The sequence below is a fragment of the Charadrius vociferus genome, unplaced genomic scaffold (assembly GCF_000708025.1).
Source record: "Charadrius vociferus isolate BGI_N301 unplaced genomic scaffold, ASM70802v2 scaffold156, whole genome shotgun sequence".
NCBI lineage: Eukaryota > Metazoa > Chordata > Aves > Charadriiformes > Charadriidae > Charadrius > Charadrius vociferus.
Genome location: NW_009649042.1, coordinates 2,076,273 through 2,101,634, shown reverse-complemented (window position 1 = coordinate 2,101,634; position 25,362 = coordinate 2,076,273).

Sequence of the window (25,362 nt, the reverse complement as noted above, 5' to 3'; positions counted from 1 at the left end):
GTCGGGCTACCTGTCACTTCTAATGACTTCTTCTTCAGCTCTTTCTGTGTCTGAGCAGGATGGCCTGCAGGTGGCCTAGTAGCTAGCTGTCTCCCAGGCTGCCGGGGAGCTGCCTATGTGTGTGACCTGAATTGCAGCGCTTGGGCTGTGGGCCCTGCTTTACATGCAGCGTGCGTAAGCAAGAGGCACAGAGCAGCCCTGCTGATATGGCTGTTGTATAGCAGTTATTGCTTCAACACATTTAGACACAGCACCTCTGTAATTTGTCTCGACGTGATATCATCTTTTGTCTCAGCAAACTGACCCTTTTATCTGTCTTCGTTCTGCTTTCTCTAGCACTTCCCGGTTTTGTGCCAGCAGTGACAACGCGCAACGGCACAGGAGGAAAAAATAGAATATTCAGATGGCGATAGCAGAAATAATAACCGACTTCAAAGTTATTTGCTGTTTTGAGGTGTTTGTAGATTTCTTGGATTTTTATTTTTTTTTAATTGAAACATGCGTCTGCGTGTGAGAAATGCTGCCTGTATTACACGATCCCTCTCATTCAGCTGTTTGAAAGCCACAGTGAATCTCGCTTATGAAATGACATGTAAAGGCAAGATTACAGCTCCTTCTTAAAGCACTACTTTGTATAGTAGTCACCCTTTAAAATATTTGGGTTTAATCTTACAAGTATACATTTCTCCATATAGAGGCATGTAAAATGAGATATTAGAGTAGATACTGGATTTTAATTGTCCTAATTGTATTTGTGAGCTAATTGTTCTTTTGCACTTGTAGCTAAAATGCTAGCACTGGTGTAGGTGGTGTCTTCCTGAAGGGAATCTTCTATCCCCTTCTGCTCGTGCCCCGCTCAAGTACGTGCTACTCTTCCCCAGCAGAGGAGTCATTGGAGAGCAGCAGAGACCAACTCTCACGCTGAGGAATTTCCCTTTTGCAGTACGGACAGTTTGTGGTGGCCGTGACTATGCAAACATTGCAAAATGAGGTAACTTAAGTCGTCTCTTCTCCCCTCTCCTGCTGACCCCGAGACATTATGTGGGAAATGAGAGTTCAAGAAACCAAAAGACAGCAGGCTTTCACAATAACAGTTGAAAAGAGTTTTGTTTAACAACTAAATCGTGTAATACAATAAGTAAATAAAGAGTAATGCAGTACAGATTCGATATGGAAAATTAATTGTGCAACAGTGACACAAAATATGTACTTGTAATGATAATGTGAATACAGAAAAGAAGAAAAAGAAAAGAAGAGAGGAAGATACTGAAGATCAAAATTAAGATTATTTCAAAGAAACTAAGGAAGGAATTGTTCAGCTGAATTTTCACCTAACTTGTATTCAGCAACTAAATTTCAAGGAAAGGGTGAACAAGGAATGCTGAACCCCTTTTCTGTTGTCTTGGTCAATAAACAGAATCTTTCAATCTATACAAATTAATTGGATATTATCAATCCATATTATCTCAGCCGAGCAAAGGCAAAATTTGTCTTTGTTGGCTACTTGCCAGTTGAGCTGCTTCTTTTTACCCAGGCGAAGTCCCACCTCATCTCTGTCTTGCACCTCTGACATTTCCTAATCCTATAACTTTCACTTAGCTTAATGCTAAATTGACCTAAACTGTCTGTAATAGTAACTCTCATACGCTAAACTACTATTCATATTCTTACTTGATTATATCTCTCGTGTTTATCATATGTGACGTCCTATATTATCATAAATTAAATACTGTATCTAGACCGACTAAAAGAGTTAGGATTAAATGATAGTTCTATGCTGTTCCACAAAGACGATTTTAGGATTTAGGTTGGAGAGTATCTCAAAATAATAATAATATCATAGGTTTTACCACTTGTTTATTTTGGGGTTTTTGCCTTCTCACTGTAAATTGGTAGTTTGCAGGTAGAATTTTAAAAGTGGTACCATGGGGTCCTGGGGCTCATTTCTCCTCCTTTTTTATTGAGGGCTTATGAGACATGTCGGAGCAGTTATCAGCAGGTTACAAGAGTGTCAAGGGGATTGTCAAGAATAGTTTCTGCGGACTTTTTTTCTTTCAACCATTCTTCAATAAAGTAGAGGCTGAAGATAATATGAAAATGGCTCAAATAAACAGGATTACTGTGATAAAAAGGGTTATGAATATTATATCGCATATGAAACTGTTAAGAGTGAGTTTTTCCGAATATTTATTTTAGGGGCTCATCAGAGGAGCCTGTTTTCCCCCCTCTCTCCTCTCACTCTGTCTCTACCTACTTATTTCCGTTGTATCAGAGGAATTTGAATTTCTATAATTAAGGTTAAGTAGTGTTTTCCAGCCCATTTTTCCAACCAGACGATGAAATTCTGATTGTCTCTAGGCAATGTTGTGCATGTGATTGTCACAGTCTAAAGCCAAATTATCATGCAAAATGTGGAAAAATAACATAACCTGGGAAAAAAAACACCTTAATTCCAATCCCCCAAAAGCTGCATAGCCACAGAAAAAAAAAAAAATTACATTTGCAGATCTAAATTTAACCTAATTTTATGTATTAATTTTGTTAATTAATTTTAAATACTGCATGTATCCAGGAAACTGAGGCCGATGGAGGCAAATAGCACGCCGGTGTTCTGGGATGAGAAAGTCTGCCTGAGCAGCAGCAGCAAGTGGGTCACGGGCAGGCAGAGTTCAGTAAACAAAAGCATATGTGCCCTGCAGTGCCTCTCGCCTTTCCCTCCAGCAGAGTCTGGCTAGCGAACCTTAGCGGCGCAGCGCTGGGCCCGCGAGTGAGCACTTTTGACCTTTATCAGAGCAAAAAGCTGCTGACATCGGGGGACCTCGGAGGCTGCGAGGTGCCCTCTTGCACCTTCTTCTGGAGCTGCTGGAAGGGGGAGGCGGTGGGGACAAAGTGTGTCACCACACACAGCCTGTGCTCTGCAGGACGATGGGGAAGGAGCCGCGGCTTTCCCCTTCTCTCCAGGTCTGACTCTGCTGTTCTGTGCCTTTTGGAAGGATTTGGCTAAATTTGTTTAAATGGCATCTCTCTCAAGGGAACTCCAGCTGGGGAGGAGTGAACGTGCTGGTGTCACCCATCTTCAGGCTCCTGTCCTGGCTATAACAAGCATTTCTATATCCCTCCAATGGCTACATTGCTGAAAGCTTTAAGACTGATATATAGAACCGTGTTCTGCCTGCCACCACATATTACAGAATGTATACACACACAGATTTGTAATGTTCACAGAATCGTGGTGGAGATGATTTCATGAACAAAATATCATGGGTAAGGTACATGATAAGTACGATTTCTGTAACTGAGATTTTTCACAAAAGTATGTGGGCATGTTCGTGTGTATACATTTGGTTAAACCAGTACTGACCGTTCATGGGCATATTTAAATGAACTTATGATTGCCTCATTTTTTCTTAATTCAGTTATGAACAGATGTTGATTTTTGAAAGCAAAGAGACCACTGGATCCTCCAGTTTTCCACACAGCACAAGCCTGGGGATTTCAGCCAAAAAATCCTATATCCAGCCTAAAACTAGACCACATCTTTGAGTAAGATAGGTTTCCCCATTTCAGCTGTGATAGCATTAGTTTTCTTCCTAGTAGCTGCTGTGTTTTGGATTTGGTATGAGAATAATGTTGAGAATACATACAGTTTCAATTGCTGCTAAGTGATATTTATATTAAGTCAAGGATATTTTCAGCTTCCCATAGAAGCTGAGGAGGAGCACAGACAGGACAAGCTGGCCAGAGGAATATTGCATACCATAGACATCATGCTCAGTATATATAAATGGGGTTGGCTGGGGAGCAGGAATCGGCGATTGCTGCTCGGGAGTGGGCTGGGCATCGGTCAGCGGGTGGTGAGCCATTGCATTGGGCATCACTTGTTTTGTATATTCTTTTATCACTATTATTGTTATTATTTTCTCTTCCTTCGCTGTCCTATGAAACCGTTTTCATCTCAATCCATAAATTTTATTTTTTTTCCTGATTCTCTCCCCCATCACTCGGGGGGAAGGGTGGTGTGGGGGAGTGAGCAAGTGGCTGCATGGTGTTTGGCTGGGTTAAAACATGACAATAGCTTACTCCAAATTCTCCATTGTATCCCTTGTTTACTTTCACTGTTACTGGGGGAGTCACACTTCTGTTCTGGCATTGCCCAGTTTGCCCTTAGATGCTCTTGTTATGCCAAGCATAGTAGAAAATTCTCCACCTCCCGAATATCTCACAGGTTTCAATTTAATCTCTGTAAACCAGGCATAAACCTGTTTAATTTAATTGGCATATGTATTTTAGTTGAAATTGGACTAATGGCTCTAGCTACTGGGCGTAGCTTAGTCCAAACAGCCTAGATTACCAGGCTCGCCGTGGTGATGTTGTTTGGGTGGACCTGTAAAAGCCGCGAAAGCTGACCTGCATGCAGCTGGTTCGGTCAGGCGTGGAGGAGGCAGAGCTCAGCCCCGCGGGCTGCCAGTGCCAAACACCTTCCTGAGCTGCCTGCCTTCGCCTGCCCCAGCGGCACAGGGGTTTTGCCAGGGGCTGAGGAGAGGTACGTGTTGTTCCCCAGGCGCAGGCGGAGAATAAGCAGAGAAAGAGTTACTGGAGCTGAAGTGCTGCAACTCATTAGCTGCCATAATTCGATTTACTATTTGAATTCTACTAAAGTCTCCTCAGGGAAAAGGTGTGTTTTTAACCATGTTACCATCCTTTTGTAGACGCGCAAATTGTAATTTAATATCCATCAATTACCTGGTGTTAGGTTCCTCACTTACAATTACTCAGATTGGATGAAATGTGTCCAAGTGAATAGTGCCTCGTCTATACTGAGATTGTAATGCATTAAAAACATCTTTTATCTTGGCAAGGCAAAGGTTAACTTTAATTTATAAAATATTTGTGTATAAAGAAGACCTGTGCAAAGGAGTCCCTTCCCTATAGAGACAGAGTGTTTTTGTCAAATCTGCAGACAGCAAGAGTGAAATGTTAATACTGGAATGGTGTGAATGTTTCTTTATTCATAAAAAATAACAACATCTAAAATGAAACGAAGCCTAGAAATGAATGAGTGAATGAGCGCTCAGAACAAACTCCCATGAACTGCAGAGTTTTTTATGGCTCAGTCCCCAACCGTTTTTAATTTTCTCCCTGCTGGAGACCGTGTCCCCGTAACAGAGCTGGCAGAAGGGATCGCATGTCCACACTCCGGCTGCTGCAGGCAAAGTCCGGTGTGGTAGCTGCGATTCCTCCTCCCTGCCCGTGCAAGCCAGGCTGTCTGCGCTGGGCTGGCCCAGGCACTGACACGAACTCCTGTCCTGCTCGCTCCGCTGCGGGAGCCGTAACCTCTGCAAAAGGTGAGACGCACAGCTCGGGGAGTGACTGCGGGAGCCACTAGAGTTCATCAGTGAAAACCTTTCTTTCCTGCGTGTTGAAAAGGGTTTTCTGCAAGGAAAGGATATTTTTTTTACTATGTGTTTACATTCGGTATTGTCCTGACAGATAAAGCTAGTGAAATTACTAAATTGATTAACAAAATTTGGACTATTAACAAGGGGAACTACTTTTAGTTCCTAAATGCAAAACACTTAAAAAATCTTTAGTCAATATTGACATTTCAGCTGATGTTGCTTTGCAAATACAGCTCAGAGATGAGATAGGTCCTCCCTGCCTCTATCGCAAGTCAAGTATATATGCTTTTTACAATTTGAACTCAGTTAAACACCACCACCTGATATATCATGATTAACAGTCAGGGATCCATTCTCTTCTGCATTCTTTGAAGAAGCAGATGGGCGCTATTTAATTTCTGTCATTTTTCTTCAAACTTTATCTAATGCTTATTTTATCGCTGTGTAGAAAGCCTCAGTCTCACCTCAGAGCACTATTAATCTGACCATGATATTTGGACTATAAGAAGCTTGTTTTATCCCCTCTTATTCCCTCTGATACTCTCTTCCTCCCTCCTCCACTTAGCCCTGAGCTGCTTCAACCCCCCTGCCCTGCTACACATCCCCGAGCTTTTCTAGTCTTGCTGCCGGTATTTCTCTCACACTTTTGAATCCTCTCGATGTGTGCTCCCGTGTTTAGTGTCTCCCACCTCAGACCGAACCCTGCTCCTGTCCTGCAGATAGGGCCTGGGGAGGAGAACAGCGTGATCCAACAAGGCAAAGTTTGTAATTCCTGCCTCTCGGCTGTCCCGGCCAGTGGCAACCTGCCCATCTCTCCCCGGCTGTTGTGCTGTGTTGGCGCTGTGCCACGCGGTGCCTGGGCTCACTGCCCACCAGCACAGCGGTGGGACACACGGAGCAACGTCCTCGGAGGCAGCGTTGGCCACGGCAGCACTGGGAAACCCGTGATTTCCACAGGCCAGGGAAAAGACAGAGGTATTAGGACACGCAGTGGGGAGGGAGGGGGGCAGTTTGCTCTCCAATAGAGGTGATACGCTCTCAGAATAATCATAAGCTCTGTTTGGGGCTTTCTTTTGTTATTTTGACAATAACTGAACATCTGTATATTTTTTTTGGTCTTCCAATTCACATGCAGATGTATGTACAGCAGCTAAATCGAATGCTGATCAAATCCCACAAACCTGAGTACTTGTGGTTTGACCATTTCATTCATTGTAAGCTCAAGATATTTGTTAATGGTGTCAGCACTTTGACATTTTTCTTTTTCCAGGGTGTTGATTCACATTTTAATACATAAGTAGGGATGTGGCAGGGGATGGAGGGCTGGAGGAGGTTTCCCACCTCAGGGGGTGCAGACTGCCTTCTGTGGGGCTGGATTTTTCAAAGGAGCTGAGCACTCCTCCTCTAAAAATTATAACCCTCTTTAGATGTCTCAAAATCAAAGGGCCACTGAAGGAACTATAGCCTATTAATTTGTCTCAATTTTTAATTAGGTGAAATTGCACTTTGGCCTTTTCCAGCCTGTGAGACTTTTGACTGTTTCCTTTGCATGTCTCTCAGTCTAAATGGCAAGTGTCTGGTGTCACTGCTACCAACTGGAATGAGAACCACTTCTGGCAGCAATTTGCTGGTCCCTGAGGACTTGCGACATTTCCATGTCATCCTCCTCGTCAGAGGATTATGGCATTAATGGCATAGATCTTCCCTCTGAGTCGGCGCAGTGGCTGGCACTAGTTAATAGAGGAGAAGGTATATCAAAGTCACCTGATGGAATAATTTATTCAAAAAGAAAATTTCTTCTTAACTCCCGTCAGTAAGCCTGAAGCGGTGACACCTGTACCGCTCTGCGACTGAGGGACATGGAGGGGTGGCCCATTCACCCGCTCTGCATCAGGGGAAGTCCCTCTTTCTCCCTCCAGGTTTGTGCTCCCCATCTCCTCCCATGGGAAGCCCACGCACCAGGGACAGGGTGGCCTCCAGGCCCCCACAGACACCCACAGTGGATGGCCGCGAGGAGTACTGAGATTCCCCTTCTCGAGACAGCTGTAAATAGCACTGGACATGGTTAATCCCTTCAAGCCTGATGATGATTTTGGGACAGTGAGTTCCACAAGTTCATCCACGGCACATGTGAGCAGGGAGAGTAAACGTTGTTTTAACTTACTTTTCAGCTCTAGACAGTCTGTCCCCATGTTTCTCACCACTGTCAGGGTCACCTAGACCTCTTGGTTTGCCACTGATCTCAGGATGCTTTCTGGGTTTGCTAAATGTTTTCTATGTTGCACAAATAGTAGCAGTCTACTTACCTACCTTCTTATACAGGCAGTTTTTAGCATCTTCCAACACTACTTTCCTAATTGCAAGGAAAGCTAGCATTATCTCTGTGTCTTGCCTTAACCTCTGCAATCCCATTTCACCCAGCTGTTGTTGGACCTTTTACATCAGGAGAAGGAGCTAATCCAGCATGTTGCTGGGCCCTTGATTAATTCCCAATGACTGGTATACTTCCCAGTTTTTAGTGCCACACTTCTGTCAGCTCTAGAATTTATCTGCCACCGTGCTTCCTATTTATCTGCTGGTGGGATTCCTTACAGGCACTTCCAGCCTCTATTATCCTCAGAGCTTTGTGTCAAATGCAAATATTGTTGTTAATTGCTATTTGCATTACAAGAGCGATTACATCTCGCTGTTCTTTAATTCCTGATTTATTTATGAATATTTTCAACACTGACTTAGCATAGAGGCTTTGCCAAGGTGAAAATTGACTATTTGTTTTGTTATTTTGCCATTGTCTAGTCCATAGCAGTTCTTTGCTGCTTGCCCAATGACTACCCAATTTTCTTATTAGTCTCTACAAGGGATTTGTTGAAGGCTTGAAATTCCCAGTACAAGGGAAGAGACTACATCATTTCATTCAGTCTCCTGTTGACACGTACAAGAATTGGATCTGTGGAGACATGGCTTATCTTATTTTAGCTAGCCTAATTCATTTCGTCATACATCATTCGTCAAGGTGTGTGCTCGTTATGTTTGCTCAGCATCTCCTCCTTGCAACCGCAGTCCACAACACCTTGTTGCCTTCATTAGGATGTGAAAAGTGTAAAGTATCTAAAAGTATCTGTACATGTCTGCACTTGCATATTGACTGAAATTGCTATTCTGGACTAAATCCTCATGTGGACACTCTTATCATTTAAGAATAATTATACTGAAGTAAGTATTCTGGAATAGACTTTAAAGCACTTTTGTCCCAGCGGCTTTTTTACATGAGAAAGTCATATAGGTAGTTCAAAATTAGTTTATTCTATGGGCGCAGCGTGACCTCCAATCACTTCATTTGGCCACGTAGGGAGTGATTTTCAAGCTATCTGAAAAGGTTTAAAATACTCATATTCCAGGTAACTGTGTCCACACAGGAGAGTTAGACCATAAGAGCTAACAGTTAATTGTATCACTATAGTTAACGATTCTGGCACTGAAAACCTTCCTGTAAGGACGGACCCTAAATTTTATGCTACCCCCCAAAAAAAATACTCCAGGCATCTATGTGTCTAGGCTTGTATTGTTAACTAGTATTTAAGATAATCTGGTAAGGTAAAAGAATTTTTGAGACTAAAATCTCCAAATATTTTAAAGGCAGCATTCTGCCGATACAAGCTTGCCTTCTTGTTCGGGCAAAGACTTTTAGCTCCTGCCGGTATTACTTCCTCCAGCTGGTAAAGGCCACTGAAATGGGAACTTTGTACATCTGTCCTGTTCCTAGTATTAAGCGATTCTTATGACAGTTGTAGTTTGTTGATAGACTGCAGAGAAGCCAGATGCTTTATGGCTTTTCTATATTGCTATTGTCAGATTCTTACAACTGAGTGAATACAGCACAAGAGCATAAAAACAGAAGTCTGTGTTATACATTTGCCTGTGCTAAATTAGATCTTGAGCCTCCAGAAAGAGACAGAAATTCTAGATGTGGCATGTCTGGGCTGAGACATGTGTTTCATTCAAAATTCACTGACAGAAATAGTAATGACATGCTTTGAATTTGTTAGGGCTGTTTCTGCATTTTCTATGATATTTTCAGCCAGAGTGCCATGGCAAGGCCATTTATACCACCCTCTTCCATAAAGATGCAGTGCTACAGCAACTGTGAGCTTTCTGTGCTTTGCAGAGGAGAAGCCAACAGCGAAAGACTGGGATCCGCTTTGCAATGGCTTTCGTGATTTGTGAAACTGGAACTTGAATTTAAACCTGTGAATGACTTTCCCAGAGGTACCATATTCCAGTAAAAGCCCCTGCCCTATTTTTTCATTGGATGTGTAATCAAATATAACGAGATCTACAATAATTTAAAAGTTCTGATGTGCTTAAAAAGGAGGAGGAAGCATGTTGGAGTTCCTGAGCATGTCAACGAGTGACCCAGCCACCAAACAGCTGTTATTTGAAGATGTGCTGTGAAGGAGCCAGATAATTTATGTCCTATCTACCTCACACTGTTGTGCTGCTTTACACACCTTCTGCCTCACTCTTGAGTTTCCCAATGAAATATATAGCCCACAGACGTTAGGGTAAAATCGGCTGTGCATCCGTCAGCTCTGGGGAAAGGAATTTACTAGCTTGGATTAGTTTGTTTTTAATTCTTCTTCTTTTATTTTTTTCTCTTTAATAGAAGAACAATTATTGTCAGTGCTCTGTAGTAGTCATCCCACTGAAGACCTGTGATATCCCACCTATCCCCACTGTTTACAACCTTTATATTGAAACTCTGCTGCATTTGTTGGTGTAACTCCAAGCATGAGGGAGAAGATAGACTACACATTGCCCTCCTTCCTAATGCTCTTCCTCATTGTCAGTTTTCTTCCACTCTTATTTGTCCCTCAATGGTCTAATGACATTGCAAGTTTTTTCCTGTACACTAAGTCCTTTCTGGAGACCAGCTCCTCTGTCCCAGTATTTACTTCTGTCATTGCATAGGTCTTCAGCTCTCCAATATTCCTGGGAATGGCACCTTCTGCTACTGTATACAGGGGAAAAAAAAAAGAAAAAAAAAAGTCGTGTTCTGGTGGTTCACCTGTCATTATGAATTTGATAAGGAAAACTGCAAATCAAAGACATTTTAGTAGTTTGATTGGCTATGTTAGGGATTAAGCAGGTATTGGGGCATTATATTTAGGAAGCAATTTGGACTCCTCACTATTTGTTACAAGTAGGGCGAAGGAAAAGCATGAAACTATGTACTACAATTGCCCACTTGCTTGTCAACCTGCATGGCACACACCTGTCAAAGGAGGGGAGGATGCTGCCATTCCACTTTTTCACCTGTTAAAGCGTGGGTGACATGTGGGGCTACAGATAATTAAGAAATTCTTCCAGAACAGCTTTTCTGACAGACAGTGCTGATTCAACAAAATTGGAAGGTTTCACAAGGGATATTTTTATATGTATCTAATCCAGCCTCACAGGAAGTTATTAAAATGTTTGGTTTTAAAAGGTCAGTGCATTCTGTGGTTGATATAATGTATAATATAGAAATTGAAAGAGTAAAGCAGAAGCAAATATTCTTATCTTTTATGACAAGCATTTTTTGTATTCTTTTTTTACAAAATATTGCCCTTTTCTCCTTATTTTCCAGTCTCAGAATATCCAGATTTTCTCCAAGCCTAGGAAGCTTGGCTTCATCAAGCTCTTTTGGTGGCACTATCCAACTGTCCAACTTCTGTGTAAGTTTCTGTGCCTTTGTGAGAATAAGGGAAAGATAATAGAAAGTATGTATTATGTATGTGTATATATACATATACACACTTATGCACACTAAGACATTATGTGTCATTAACTCCACTCCTGGAATTATTATTCTAATTCAATTTATAAAACGTATTCTTTTACTATTTTCTTCGCCTTCATGAGTACTTATCTTCCTTGGAAATTGTGGCTGTCTTATCCACAAGCTCTTTCCATCATTTATTTTTCGTCTCTTCAAGATGTTAAATGTGTGGTAATAATATTTGTCACAAAAAGTTGCAAACCAAACCTTTCTGAAGTATTAAAATACACTAAAACCTGACAAGACTTCCATCACAACTTGCAAGAATGAGTGACTATGCAGAAAATTCTCAAATTACAACATTTTATTCCAACCAAATTGTATTTTACTATACAAAAAAATAGTCTTGTAAACATACAGTTAACAGAAAAATGAAATAGATTACACTAATTGCCTTTGACAAAAGCACTCAAGTAAATGGAATTTATTGAAATTGTTGACACTAAGAAAAGAACTTTTACTGTGATAATTTCTTTAATGCTTCCTTTGAAGCCACTTGCAGAATATAGTGGCTGGTTTCATCCAAGTCATTGTTATTACTGAAGTGGGAGCTATTTTCTAAATAAAGTCTATATTATCTGTGTATCACAGGTTCTTCCGTAGGTGCAGAGCCAGAAGGAGCCAATAAGATTTCCATTATCCAAGTCCTACGATGTCACAGATTAACTTCTGCAGCTGTGTGACACACCAGGACTGGTCATCTGCTGCCCTGAGCTGCTCCATCACTCCCTTTCTCTAAAGGCACTTCAGGTGAAAACTGGGAATAAGGCTGGGCCACGTTGCTCATTTTGTAGGTTCCTTTCCAAACAGCCTTCTCCCAAGAGTGCATTGCTTTCTTCCCTGTGCCGCGGGGAGGTGCGTGCCTGCCCCACGAGCAGGGCCTGGACTGGTGGGTAGGGTCTGGTGCAGGACCAGGCTGTGCCTGTGCATTGGGTGCACCGGGGCATGTGGCCAGGGCTGGCATCGATGCCTCTTCTATATGGCAGGAGTGACTTGACAAACAGGCAGTTAAAAAAGGAGTTTGCGAATCTTAGCATTGGTAAATCATCCAAATTTGGTCATTCATCTTTTAACAGATAGGTATTTTATTGTTCTGTAGGAAAACTCTGTCAGGCAACTGAAAAATTTTCACCAAAGAAAAGCAGCCTGCTGTATATTTTCTTCTACTTTATCCTTGGAATTCAGCTGGCATTAAATAACAATGTATTTATACTTCTCTGCTTTTATTCCTTTGTTTCCAGTCCCGGAAAGTGTCCTTATATAGCAAACTATTTGAGAAAAGTCCTCTTACAGCCCTTTCTTAGTACAAAGATGCTGGTTTATTTGTACGGTTGCAGTGCGATTTGGACACCTGTACCTTGTACAATTAGCCACATCCTTGAAAAGAAACTAGTTATACCGGTGGAAAGGAGGGATAATTGCGTCAATACCAGGAGCAGCTGCCAGCATAGCTGTTTCAGTCACATACCCCAACTCTGCTAGCCCAGGTTTGTCAATGGGTATCTGCAGCAGGCACTGCTCACTGACTGCTGCCAGTCATGGAGGGCACATGGTGAACAGCCTTCCCTCTTCCCCAGGAGGAATGGACTTCAGAATATGTACTGTGCTTTTCTGAGTTGCGGCGTCTGCTTTTAAATATATATATAAATGAGCAGTTTAACAAGGGAATTTGCATTCTGCAGCCCTCAGCTGGAGCCCTGTCTTTAAATTCAAGGTGCTATCCCCAGAACAGCAACATTTTTCTTCCTTGATTGCACCTACCTGATGTTCCTGCAGGCACGTTTCTGAATACTAGACATCGCGATTTGCATATCTATTTTAACTCTTTTAAATTGTGTCTTTACAACAATACGATGACAGAATTTGTCATCCCAAATGTCATTCTGTTGCTGGGGGGTCAGTGCTTTCTGGTTTTTGTTTGAAATAGCACAAGAGTTACAGCTAAGGGCAGGAGATGAAAAATGACTGGATATCTTACAGTCAGCATCAGGAACCTCCACAAAGGAAAAACAGCAACAACAGCAAACACGTTCATCTGTGAACTCTGTAGGATATCATTAAACACTGCTTTCATATGTCTTTAAATAAATACCTAATATTTTGTTTTCAGTTAGGCAAAAACAACATTTAGGAATCACCGTGCTACACTGGATCGGTATAAGTTTGCCTAATAGATTATTATGTCCCTGACAGCAGCCAATACTGGCTGTTTCAGAAGAAGGTACAGAAACGCGCTAATGATCAATTATGGAAGAATCTGCCTTTTGGGCAGCAATTCACGATTTTTATATGCTAGTCACTTTTAGCTAAAGTGATACAGGGCGTAACATGCCACTACATGCAGATATGAATAATGGGACTACTGCCTTCCCTTATAAACATTCTTTGAGCAGTCTAATGGCTTAAAAGTCGAGGTGGTCCATGATTCAATAAATTACAATCCGTTGGTGTTTTTTTTTTTTACTTTTCATGGGGTGGTAGGGTGAAGGGGGCTTCATGGCTATTGAGTAAATGATGCTTCAGGGTTCCTTTCCTGTATCTGGAAAGAGACTGGACCATTCTGGCATTATATTATTTAGGACCCCAAAGAACAACTCAGAGATGCGTGTCTTGCTCCCCTCTTCACCAGCCTCTGTTCAATTTTATACCCTTTGCAGAAGGCTGTGGTCCTCTATTTGAGAAATCTTGCAGAATGAGATGCTTCTTCCAGGCCCAGAGCTCCGTATTTAATGGGTTTGCATCCCTGCATTGCACATGATTAAACAGAAATCCTGTGATTGCAAAGGTGTGAGTTAATACTCCTTGATGATTTCTATCTGGAATGATGGCCATTTGTTCAAAATTAACAAACCCTCCCCTAGTTCTGTGCAATTATTTCTTTAAGTGTCTGAAATGTCATACTTGAGTTGCTATCCTCGTAACTCTCACGTATCATAGGATTGTGTGCAGTGAGTTCCTTAGGTGAGTGATGTGAGGTTTCATGTGTGCTTTTGGCTAAGCATTTTACAGCAAATGTTTGTTCAGAGTGTTTAACCTCGCTTAAGTAAAAGGAAGAGCTTTAAGTCATCTGCCATTAAGTGACAGAACTACTGAATACTCTCATATGCTATACTTTTACACAGTATATACGCAAGGTAATTTGACTTATGAAAAATTACTACTCTGATTTCTGTCCTCTACTCCAACATGTTAGTATTTTCTTATGTGCATTTCTCTTATGCTTTGTCACTGACTATTCCTCACGTTCATGTCCCTCATTGCCTAAAGCAGCAAGCCAAGCCAAAATATAAAAGGAGCTGCTCTCCTTGAATGTCTCCACAAGAGTGGAGGGCCGTCTCACGGCCCCCATGGAAAGACAGCACAAAGGGCAATTGTTCTATTTCCTGAGTGGATAATTGAAAACTTAAATACACGGGCGATGATTTTTTTGGAGGACTTTTTATCACCCTTGACTTCTAATCATGCTAAGATTAGGGAACTTTTTAACCTACTGAATAAGAGTCTATGCCTAGTTTTATTTTGCACAGGTTTTTAAATTCTATGTTTTTAGATTTGCAAGCTGACTCAGACTGATTTTGTGGGAATAGCTAAGAGATCATGTAGTAAATTTTTCAGATTTAAAGAAATTTTAAGATGGGAAGAATCTAGAAGAAATAGTATTTTCCGATGGTTTTCATGTGTCCCTTGCTGGAATATATTGCTGAGAAATAACTAGGAGCTCAGTTGCTCTAAGGGGTTTGCACATCGGAAAAATCTTGAGCTCTGACAGGGAAAGGAAAGAAGAGGAATAGAGAGACTGGTATTACATCCTGGTGACTTTCCATCCTCTAGGGATAGTGTCTGACATGAGTTAGACCTACTTAAATTTTAGATCAAATAACCTTTACTCATTTGCTTCTGGTTTGGGGATATTTTTTATCGTCTTAGTGCTGCACTTCTATGTTGAAAAAGGGATTCTGAGTCATTGCATACCCTACTGGAAGTCAAACTGAAAAAAGGTCCCATTCAAACCCTAAATTCAGCAGGGTTTGCTCCGGAGACACAGCTGGCTGGGTAACCCACTGCAGCTGGGGACAGGGCTGTGAGTCAGGGGTCTGCAGGACTGAACCTCAGAGGGGATGGAGCATCTCGGCTGCCACTCAGGCAGGCACATGTGAGACAAGGACGGACTGAGGAGGGACCTGATGTGCAGCTAACCCCATAACGGTGACAGTGCTGAAAAAGCAAATCTGATTATTATAATCTTTGTGTCTCTTCTGAACACTATCCGAGTTGCTAGTCTACATATAAAAAAGCGAAATGCCATGCAAGTCCCCTGTGTATTGTTCTTTCCCCTATTGTGCTTAATGACTGATCAGTTATATAAAATAAGTACAATTCTTTGATAACGCTTATGTAAGTACCTGTTTAGTAATCCTTCTCTGAACATCACATTTTAACTGGTAGAATTTATTAACTTTTATATTACTGTAGAGCTGAGAGACATCAGAGAGGTTATAGCTATGTTGCACTAGGTACTGTAAAAAGAAAGACTATTGGCCTGCCACATGAATCCTTGCTCCACATATTTATTTTATGCAATATATCTTCTATATTTGCATTAATGGGAGGTGACAGAACACTGCAAAATTGACCAGCAATTTACAGCCTCTTTATTTTTTAATTAAAAACATAAATATGCTTCTATGTAGCAAAGGGGAAGTTTGCTAAAATGAGTTCAGAATTACTTAACAAGCTTCCTTCCTTCCACCCACAGCTATAGAGGAATTTTCCATAAAGATATAGAAATAATTTGGCTTTTAAAAAATATCAAGGAATGAATGAAATAATCACAACCTTTTATCATTTTAGGCTAATATACCAGTAGGTGAAAGGTTAACTTTCAATGATACATAAATAATGACTCCAAACTCACAAATAATACCTTTGTCAGTTATCAAGGAATAAAACATCTTTTTAACAACTAACTGTAGGCTGAATCCTTGGGACTATCATCTGCTCACTATCCTATGTGAATAGGAATAAAATTTGGCTTATTTTGTCCTACTTAGCAGAACTAGAATGATAGCACACTAGTACTTTTTCTTTGCAGATGGTGTGTTTAAATACTTTAATTTTAACCTATCCTGAACCCAAGGATGGGCACATAAATAACCTAAAGTGGGTGGCAAGGTTACAGAGAGAATGTATTAAACATTTCTAATAACTATACTATTTTTTTAATGTTAGGCCAGTTTTCTAAGAGTTCTTGGCAATGTATACTTTAAAAGTAGATTAAATCTTATGAACAGTTAAGTATTAGATAGAGTTTTATATAGATTTGACATAAATAAGAGAATTGTTCTCACCAGCTAAAAAGTTTTGCAAAATTTAGCATGTCCTTTATTCATTCCATTAGATAATGACCCTAATGCTTGATCAGGCATGTATGCAAGATATAAGTCTTGAATTTTTGTCTTTAATTATAAACCTCTTTAAGATTAACCCTTCCAGATGTTCCAGATTATAATTCTAGGGTGTATAAACTTCAGCCTTTGCAACAAGTCTGCCATTTCAATGCCAACATTAATGAAAAACAAATGTTTTGTCTGTAATCTGAAAAAGAAATGATCTCATAATCATGGAAGGGATTCCCGGTGACAGCGGTCAAAACTTGATGCTGCATTTACGAAAAACCTAGATGTTGCAGTGCCTATGTGCTATGCCTCACCCCAGCTGTCCCTGAGACAGCTTTCGAATCCACCACACAATCCACAATTTCAGCCACATTTGGAAGGAGAATAGAACTGTCAAAGATAATAGATGACTGGATAAAATTGAAGAGCCCTATTATTGCTCCCAATCTGCAACCTGAGTTCAGCACCTATTAGACATCAGAAAATGATCATAGGATCTTAACATTGGGCTCCACAAAGCGATAGGAGACCAGGATTCAGTAGTACTGCTGCTCTTAGAACTACTTATCAATAAGGATGAAATTGAAGTTACTATATGTGTGGTGGGAGCAAAATTCAAAGAGCTGAATTCGCTCGGTGTTCTGAAAGAGCTGATGCACAGTCAGAAGTGGGATTGTTCGTGATCCAGCCTGTAAAAGATTTTTAAGCAGGGTACGATTGTATGAGGGGTTTGAAGAATAGCAAATGTAGCCCTTACATTTAGGCAGACAGAAAAACTGATCTAACAGAGACAGTCACTTTTATCTGAGTTCAAGGAAGGAAAAACTGAAGACAGGGAGGTGAATGGAAGGTAGAGGCAAAAAGGTTTACTGAAGATAAATTTGGCGAGACCAGTCTGCTATCTATCCCTGGCAAAGCAGCTTATTTTTAGACACAGAAAACACAGTTGATCTAATCTACCACACTTCCCCTGAAGGACTCCTTGGTACAGGATGTTGTTGATGTTTGACGTTTAAGTAAATTCATAAGTCGATCAGAAAAATTCATTGAAGAAAAGTCCCTTCAAGGCTATTAAACGTATGAACACCTATTCTGATTAGGAATTCTCTGAGCCATACATTTATGGAGGTAAGGAGACACTTTGGGGGAACTAAAGCTGTATGCTCGTCCCATTTTTATCCTCTTTCATAGACATTTGCTATTGACAGATGGACGTGTAGTCTGATCAGTATAACCATCTCCATATTCCTGTGTTCTTATCTGAACTGCATGGAATAATGTGAGGGGAAGTTATTAATTAAGCTGGAGAAGATATGGAAATAATTCCAGAATTTTAAGATGGATAAAGCAAGGGCTGTATAAGCAATCATAGCTGTGATCCTTCCCCTCTACACACCACTGATGAGACCATACCTGTATGCTTTTGGGTCCCTATGGGTAGCTTTACTTTGCTTAAATATATTTCTGACTTCAGCAGTAAAACACAGGCCTAAATTACAATTACACAGACCTAAATTACATTCCGTGAATTTCCCCACGAAGGAAGGACTCAGCATTAACTGATGAGTTTTCTGGATCACATGCTGTGCAGGGAGTTGGACAGAGCTAGCTTGTAGAGCCAGCACTTGCGTGGACCCCGAACCCTGCAGCCCTGACCACTTGAAACCCAGGCCGCTCTGCCAGCCAGTTCCCCTTTGATCAGTTTTCCCTTTGTCACGGGATCAAGTTTGCACAAACTTGTACTAACCAGCAGTTTATGATGTTTGGAGGAGAAGGAACTACCCTCCTGCTTCCCAGGGAAGTCATGACACGGTGGAAGCAAGACTGCAGGAGTGGCCTGACTCTGGACTCCAGACAGTGGCCAGATGTGGAGCTGGGCTCAGAAGCCAAGAGGTGAGTGCATTCAGAGGGAAGAGACAGAGATCCATCTTCTTCCACTTGGATTCTTTCACTTTGTATGTTTGTTTTTAAATACAGGAATTATGTAATATAAAATGCGTAAATTGTCTCTTGGCTTCCTTTAAAACATTTTCAAGATGGTGTGTATATAGTCCCTATTGGAAATCACAGCCTATAACCAGGTGAGAAGTGGTACACTTGGTTCTCCTTGGGACCCTTGAGAAGGGTGCAGATCCGCTCTCCATCAGGGCATGTTGCCCCCAGGCCAGTGGCAGTGCTGCTGGGGATGCTTCCCACTGGGAGAAGGTAAGCCCAAGCAGAAGAGACCATCAGGGACCCTTATCTCAGTGTTTAAGCAGTGTTTCAAGCAAGTCTTTCAGGTGGATTTGAACTTTGGCAGTACCTAAATGAAGTAGCTACTTTGATTGACTTGCTAGTTGTAAGTCCTGAGGCTGGCTGCCTCCAAAATTGATAGTCCAACCAAATAATTCCCTGGGAAGCTGAGTATTTATTACCTTTCCCCAACATGAAAATAATTAAACATAAACTGTATTTTAAGTGTGAAGGTTAGAAAGATTTCAACTATTTAGAGTTGTTGACTTGTTGAGAACGTTCTTCCCAAATTTAACAGAAGCACTGAATGTATTGTGGCTAAATTTGGCTTCTCACTGACGATAGTTAAACATCTTTTTTCATGGGTGAAAAGGTGGCTGAGCCTTTCTGAGGAAAATATTTAGTGGAAACATTTTTCTCAGATGCATTTCTGAACTGATTCACAAAAGTATATACTAATATTTTCATAGGAATTAGAATCTTCTTAGCTCTATTCCACAGGGGTGGAAATAGTTTTTAGTTGACAGGAAATATGTTATTTAGCATGTTCCGATAAGCTGTCCTCTGGTTGTTTAAGCTTTAAAATCTTATCACCTTAATAGTCATTCTTGTCAAAGAAGATACATGAGCAGTTGAGGTCTATATTTACAGAGATGGGTGTTGAATCCCAGTATTTTATCTAGGGAAAGGTAATGCTAGTAAGTTGTCCCAAGGGACAAAATTTGCCACTGGAGCAAATACAAATGGATTTTAAAAGAAGGTTGTCAACCCAGAGACTGATCCTGATGACTAGTGGCCTCAGTATTATTATAGTGAAGTTTCTTTATGGGACTCTGCTCTATATAAGGCCCATAGACATCTCCAAGAGAAGAAAGAAGTTATGGAAAGAGCCTGTTTGGGTTTGGCTTAGCAGGCAGCAAGGAACTATATGGAGCAGTAAGAGCAGCTGGAATTTTCTTAGAAGAAGGAGGGAAAAGAGGAAGGAGCTGGACGAGAAGCCACTGGAGGTCCTGAGGGTGGCTGTAGAAGCAGCAGGGAGCAACATGGCGCAACCAGAACCGGGGCAGGGGCAATGGTGCCCTGCTCCTGACTGTGGATGTGTGTTGGGGCGCTGAACCCCAAGGTGTTACTGGATGTGAGGTAATTGGTTTAAAACCTGCACAGCCGATGCAAGTGGGACCTGCAAAGTCTGTGAACAAGTGTCTGGTAGGTTGGGGTAGGAGCTGGTGGTACACTCCTTCACGCAGCACTTAAAGCAATTGTGCCCATGAGAGTTTCACTGTCTGAATGTGGAAAGCATCATGTGTTGTTTGTCAGGACATGGCTATTTATAGGAGCCCATGGAGGGCTCAAGCTGGGAGAGGCTGGTGTTCAGGCACACATTTTGCCCATGCCTCTGAGTCTGCATTATCTCTGCACACGTCTGCACATCAGTGTGCCACACGTTCACGCTGACAGCCCAAAGAGGGATCAGTTGCATTATTATCTAAATCCCAACAGTGTGCTTGGATCTGATGATGACACTAATATAGCCTATTTCTGTACTAAGAAAACTGCACTGAGAAAAGCAAGGAGGATGGCAGATGGGAGCTGCAGCTTACCAGGTGTGGGGGTTTATAGGGACTACTTGTCTAGAGTTTTTACTCATTATCTTTTCATATGGTACTTTCTCAAAAAAAGCCAATGTAGTTCTGGTCTCTCAATTATGTTTGTGTGCTTGTACACACGTACATTACTATCTGTAATCTTTTGCTGTAATATTGCCAGCATGTTTGGGTTTTTTTTTTAATCAGAACAGTTGCCAGTAGCTCTGTCTCTGTCTGTTTCCTATTCCAACAAAGATGCGATTTCACAGAGCGCATCTAACTGTTCTTATTTCCCAGAATGTCCTAAAGTTTGATCTTTTTAAAAGGAAAGATAGGAAAGGCACCTTGAGTATTATTGCTACTGCTGCTTCCCTTTAATGGTTATATGGTGACACTGCTTCGCACAGGATTACTGTCACTGGTGCGGAGGGGATAGGAGATTGGCTGCCTTGAGGAATGAGATAAGATGAGAAAGGAAAGAGGATGTTACCTCTGCGGCATCTGGCTCCGTCTCTCGATTTTCATTCCACGCGTTCTGTGTGGAGCCAAGGTGGGGTTTGAAGCAGTTTCTTGCCTTGGCGCACCTGCCATTGTTCAGCAACAGCAAAGAGAGTGAGAGAATTGTGACAAATCTATTTTACTTAAAATAACTGAACTGTGTAATTGTTCGAGAGGGCTTAGCAGGGAAATGCGATAAAACCGAAAGTTATGCAGATCACCAAAGGTACAGCATACAGTGACAGAGTGATGCAGAAAATTGACTCGTGCTATATTATTCTTTGGTAAGCATTGACGTAATTATATTACTTAAGTGCTCATATTGCAGTGAACATGGTTTTCAGAGTGCTGCACTTCTGCTTAACTGGAATGAAACCCCTAAATTTCTTGACTATGTTTTGCTCTGTGCAGTGAAGGCTGAAGTTTTCTCCGAAGAAATCAGGTTCCAGTATACTGACCCTTTTGGAGTGCAGCTGTTAGAGCTAATCTGAGCCATTTTTGCTTCATATGCATCAAAAGTGTCACAATTAAGACTGTTTGTCATGGTAGAACAGAAAAATCATAAAAGGAGTGAGAGGCCCTACAGTGGGTTGAGAAGAAGAAACATTTTTAGCTGACCTTCACTTGTTAGAGCGAGTTTTCCTGTGAAGGCAGGGGCATGTGGCAGGCTCTCGAGCTTATGGCTGTCATCAAACAGGCAACTGCTCTGCCAGTGGTTTTACCTTTGCACTCTCCAAAGTTGTGTCTATCCCAGATGATTTAAGTAAAAATGTTGTCCCTTAAAAATCTCAGTAATGAGAGATTTCATTTTTCTATTGAAAGTTTCCTGTAATAGTCTTTCTATTATTTGATGTTTTTTTCCTTTCAAGGAGGGGTAATTAAGAGCCAGAAGAGAAAAGAAGGAAAAAAAGTATCTCACCTTTCTGCCATATTTTCAAAGGATTCAATTAGGGAACACAAAACAAAATTCCTTTAAAAACATGATTGATGTGGGAGCTTTAACTAGGTGCTGTCATTTGATACAGGGGCTTTTTATTAATACATATTGCACGATAGAAACGTGTGGGACAGGATGCCAGGCTGTTGACAGTGTTTGTGTGTGGTATATGTGTTACATGAATAGACGGGCTGTGTAGAGGTGCATTTTGTTTCTTCTTTCACTGGTGCATTTCTTTAATCTGAACTGAAACTGAAAGATCTTACTGTGAGGCAAGGAGTTTTGAGTGAAAAGGGCTGTTAAGAAAATCTACTTTGAAGGTATTTTATGTACAGGATGTTATTTTCTCTAGAATGGAAATGCTTAAAAGCTGGTGGCTGTACCCTACATTATGTGTACTGCAGAGGGCTGGGAAACCACTCATGACCATTTGATGTTCCTGATTTTCTGCATATATATGCACATATATACATATTTCGTACACATATATTCATCTATAGTCATACACATCTAGATGATTTGTCAGTATGCATATATGACATATATGGCATGTATATGACAGTACAATTGCTGAGAGTCGTAAAATGCTGTTAGCCTTTAGAGTTGGGAGCTGCTACTGATGGAAGGCAGGCTCTTTGTCTCATCTAGAGAAGTACAATAAACTGTGAAACCCTTATTATTTTTGAAAATGCATTTCAGAAAGTGAGTAGTATTTTTTTTTTTGTTATGGACATTTAATTTGCCTATAAATAGACTAACTTATATTCCATTCTCCTCTCTCTCTCTTTTTTTTTAAATTCTTTAATAGTGATGGGTTGCCTGTGCACAATGCAACCCTGATGAAATGAAATATTTGACATCAATTATTGAGAGAATACAGCTAATCGTCTTGCATACAGATACCAGTAGCCCTGGGGCAACCTAAGGTGGTATTGCGTAGTGTTAGAAGACGTTAAAATGTAGGTACTAGTCAACAGTTCAAAACATATTCTGGAAATATATACAATGACAATTTTCATCAGCTTTCTAAGGAAGATTCAGGCAGCAGCTTAAAGGTTACAAAAAGTAAACCTTAAAAGCCAGAAATTTTGTTCATGAAGCAGGTAAGAACATAATTTAAAAAAATTTTTGATGGTTTTAAGCCAAAGAGAAGTTTTTTTATTTTTTGTTTTTTTTTCTTAAGATCTCTGAGGTTTTTACCTAGAACTGTGGATAAGTGTGGTAAATACATTCAATGGGATTTGAAACTGCAAACAGTCAAGTACATGAATAACTTTACCGAGATTTGTGCTTGACCAAGTAGGGACATGTGATTTGTCCTGCACCGCGACTTGATCTTTTGCTCATATTGGAGAGCTGAGACCTGGCCCTAGCCAGACTCCAGCATTATTTAAAATGGTTTCCTGCAGACCTTAACTCAGATACCCTTCTTTGTCATGCTTTTGCAAACAGCGTTGAACATAGTCTGAGCAGCAAGTCCATTCACAAAAAATTGCACCCAGACAATAAATCTTTCAAAACTGCTTGTGAGATTGCTTTGCTACAGCACTACCTACTTAAAGCACTGAAGAATTGTCCAGTAAATAAAAGATACTGTTAGAAACTGCTAATAAAGTTTAGGGAACCACCCAGTGACAAATTTCAAAAGAGCAGTCTTTCGATAGAAATGACACTACTTTAGCACAAGTAGGAAAATTATTGAAGGGGTAGAAGATGAAAGGTTCAGAAAATCTAACTTTTTATATAGTAGCACACTCAGATCCATTTCCTGTAGGTCTAAAATGAAAATTGCCATTTAAGAATAGAGATTTCGAACAAATGGCAGAGTTGGCAGAAAGAACTGCAGGACCTTGGATTTTGGAGAAAATACGTTAACATGAACACAGAGTGTACATATTGCCAGGAGTAAGGAGAAAAGGGCAATAAGGTAAAACATTTGTCTGAATATATGTCTCAAGATCTACACTCAGACAATGGAGTTTTTTCATCCATTATATGAGAGCCATTAGACGAGCTCAGTAAATTTACCATTTGAAGACACCTAGGTAAAATATAACAATTTTTTTCAATGGAATAGCTGTTCAGATTAGAGCCATTGTAGGGTATGAAAAAAAGTGTTCAGGACGAAATATCTAAAAAGGAAGAGACTGGACAACATTGTTAGGAAACAACAAATTTTCTATTGAAGAATCTCCTTAAATTGGCTAAATGCCTTTGCAGCAGATAATGAGCTATATTTCCTGAATACTGAGTCTGAGAAACCCTTAATTGCTCATAAATCCATGTACTGGAAAGTTTGAAACATTTAATGAGTTGGCAACAGACTTCAAAGAAAAGGATTTTGTACAGACTGAATTAGCAGAAACTAATGGACAATAGGTAAATAAGAAGGACTGTAGCTGAAGTGTTGGGGACTTAGGACAAACCAACCCCTATATTTTGGAGATTAAGTCTTTCCTTTATGGTCAAGGATATCTGTCTTCTACGATGATGATGACTTCTACATCTAGTTTGAGGCATGAAGTTCAAACAATAATACCTATCTTGCCTTATTGCAAAATGATCTTAGACTGTTCATTTTCCTCATGGGTGTCTTTAGTTACCTGAAACAGAGGGAGTCAAATAAAGGACAAGAACGCCTCATACCTTATTGCTGTAAGCTGGTTTTGTTTCTCTGTTCTTTGACTGAGAGTCTGATGAGGCCTGACTTGTTCATGAGGATACTCACATGTAGAAAAATCTCTTTTGGGGACTTGCGTCTTGCATCTGTGTTCTTGAAATGAACATTTTGGTTGGGATCCCCATTGCACATCTCAGCACCTTGTACTGATACCCCTCAGTGCACACCCAACTTGACATCAGTTCTACAGCTGGCTGCCTCATGTGGCACTAACGCCGTGGCAGATTCAGCAAGCTCTGCACGTACCTTGTTAACACCGAACCTTCTTTGACATGGCTCCTTTCACCGACAGCAGACAGATGGCATCTACAGGCAACCTCAAGTTTGAGATTACAGATTTGGTAGGAATCTGAATGTCTATATTTGGTATCTTTTAAATTAGGTGATCTATTAGAATTGCTCCAAAAGTGCATTGAGATTTCTGATAATTTCCAATCATATTGCCTCTTTCATCCTCATCTTGGTTTTTGCCAACTTTCAGAAGGGAAATATCATTTTGTATGTTGTCTGTGGACTGATCCCGGAGAAGCATTTCATTAATCTGTGCCCTAAACAAGACTATTTTGGTTTCTGGGCTTTTTGAATTCTATATGTGGTCCATTAGGATGGTATTCATGAGCTCCTCCTTCTTCACTGCTCAAGTAATAGTTGTGAAGATTCTGTTTCAAACCTTCCATAAAAGAAACATTGCAGAAAAGAAGCTTACAAGAATCAGATAAATAAGAGCAGTGGTAACAGATGTATGAATAAAAACACACACTGTGGCATCTTATATTCACTTTGATAAAAATCTTGAAAAAAATATTTCTGTAGACA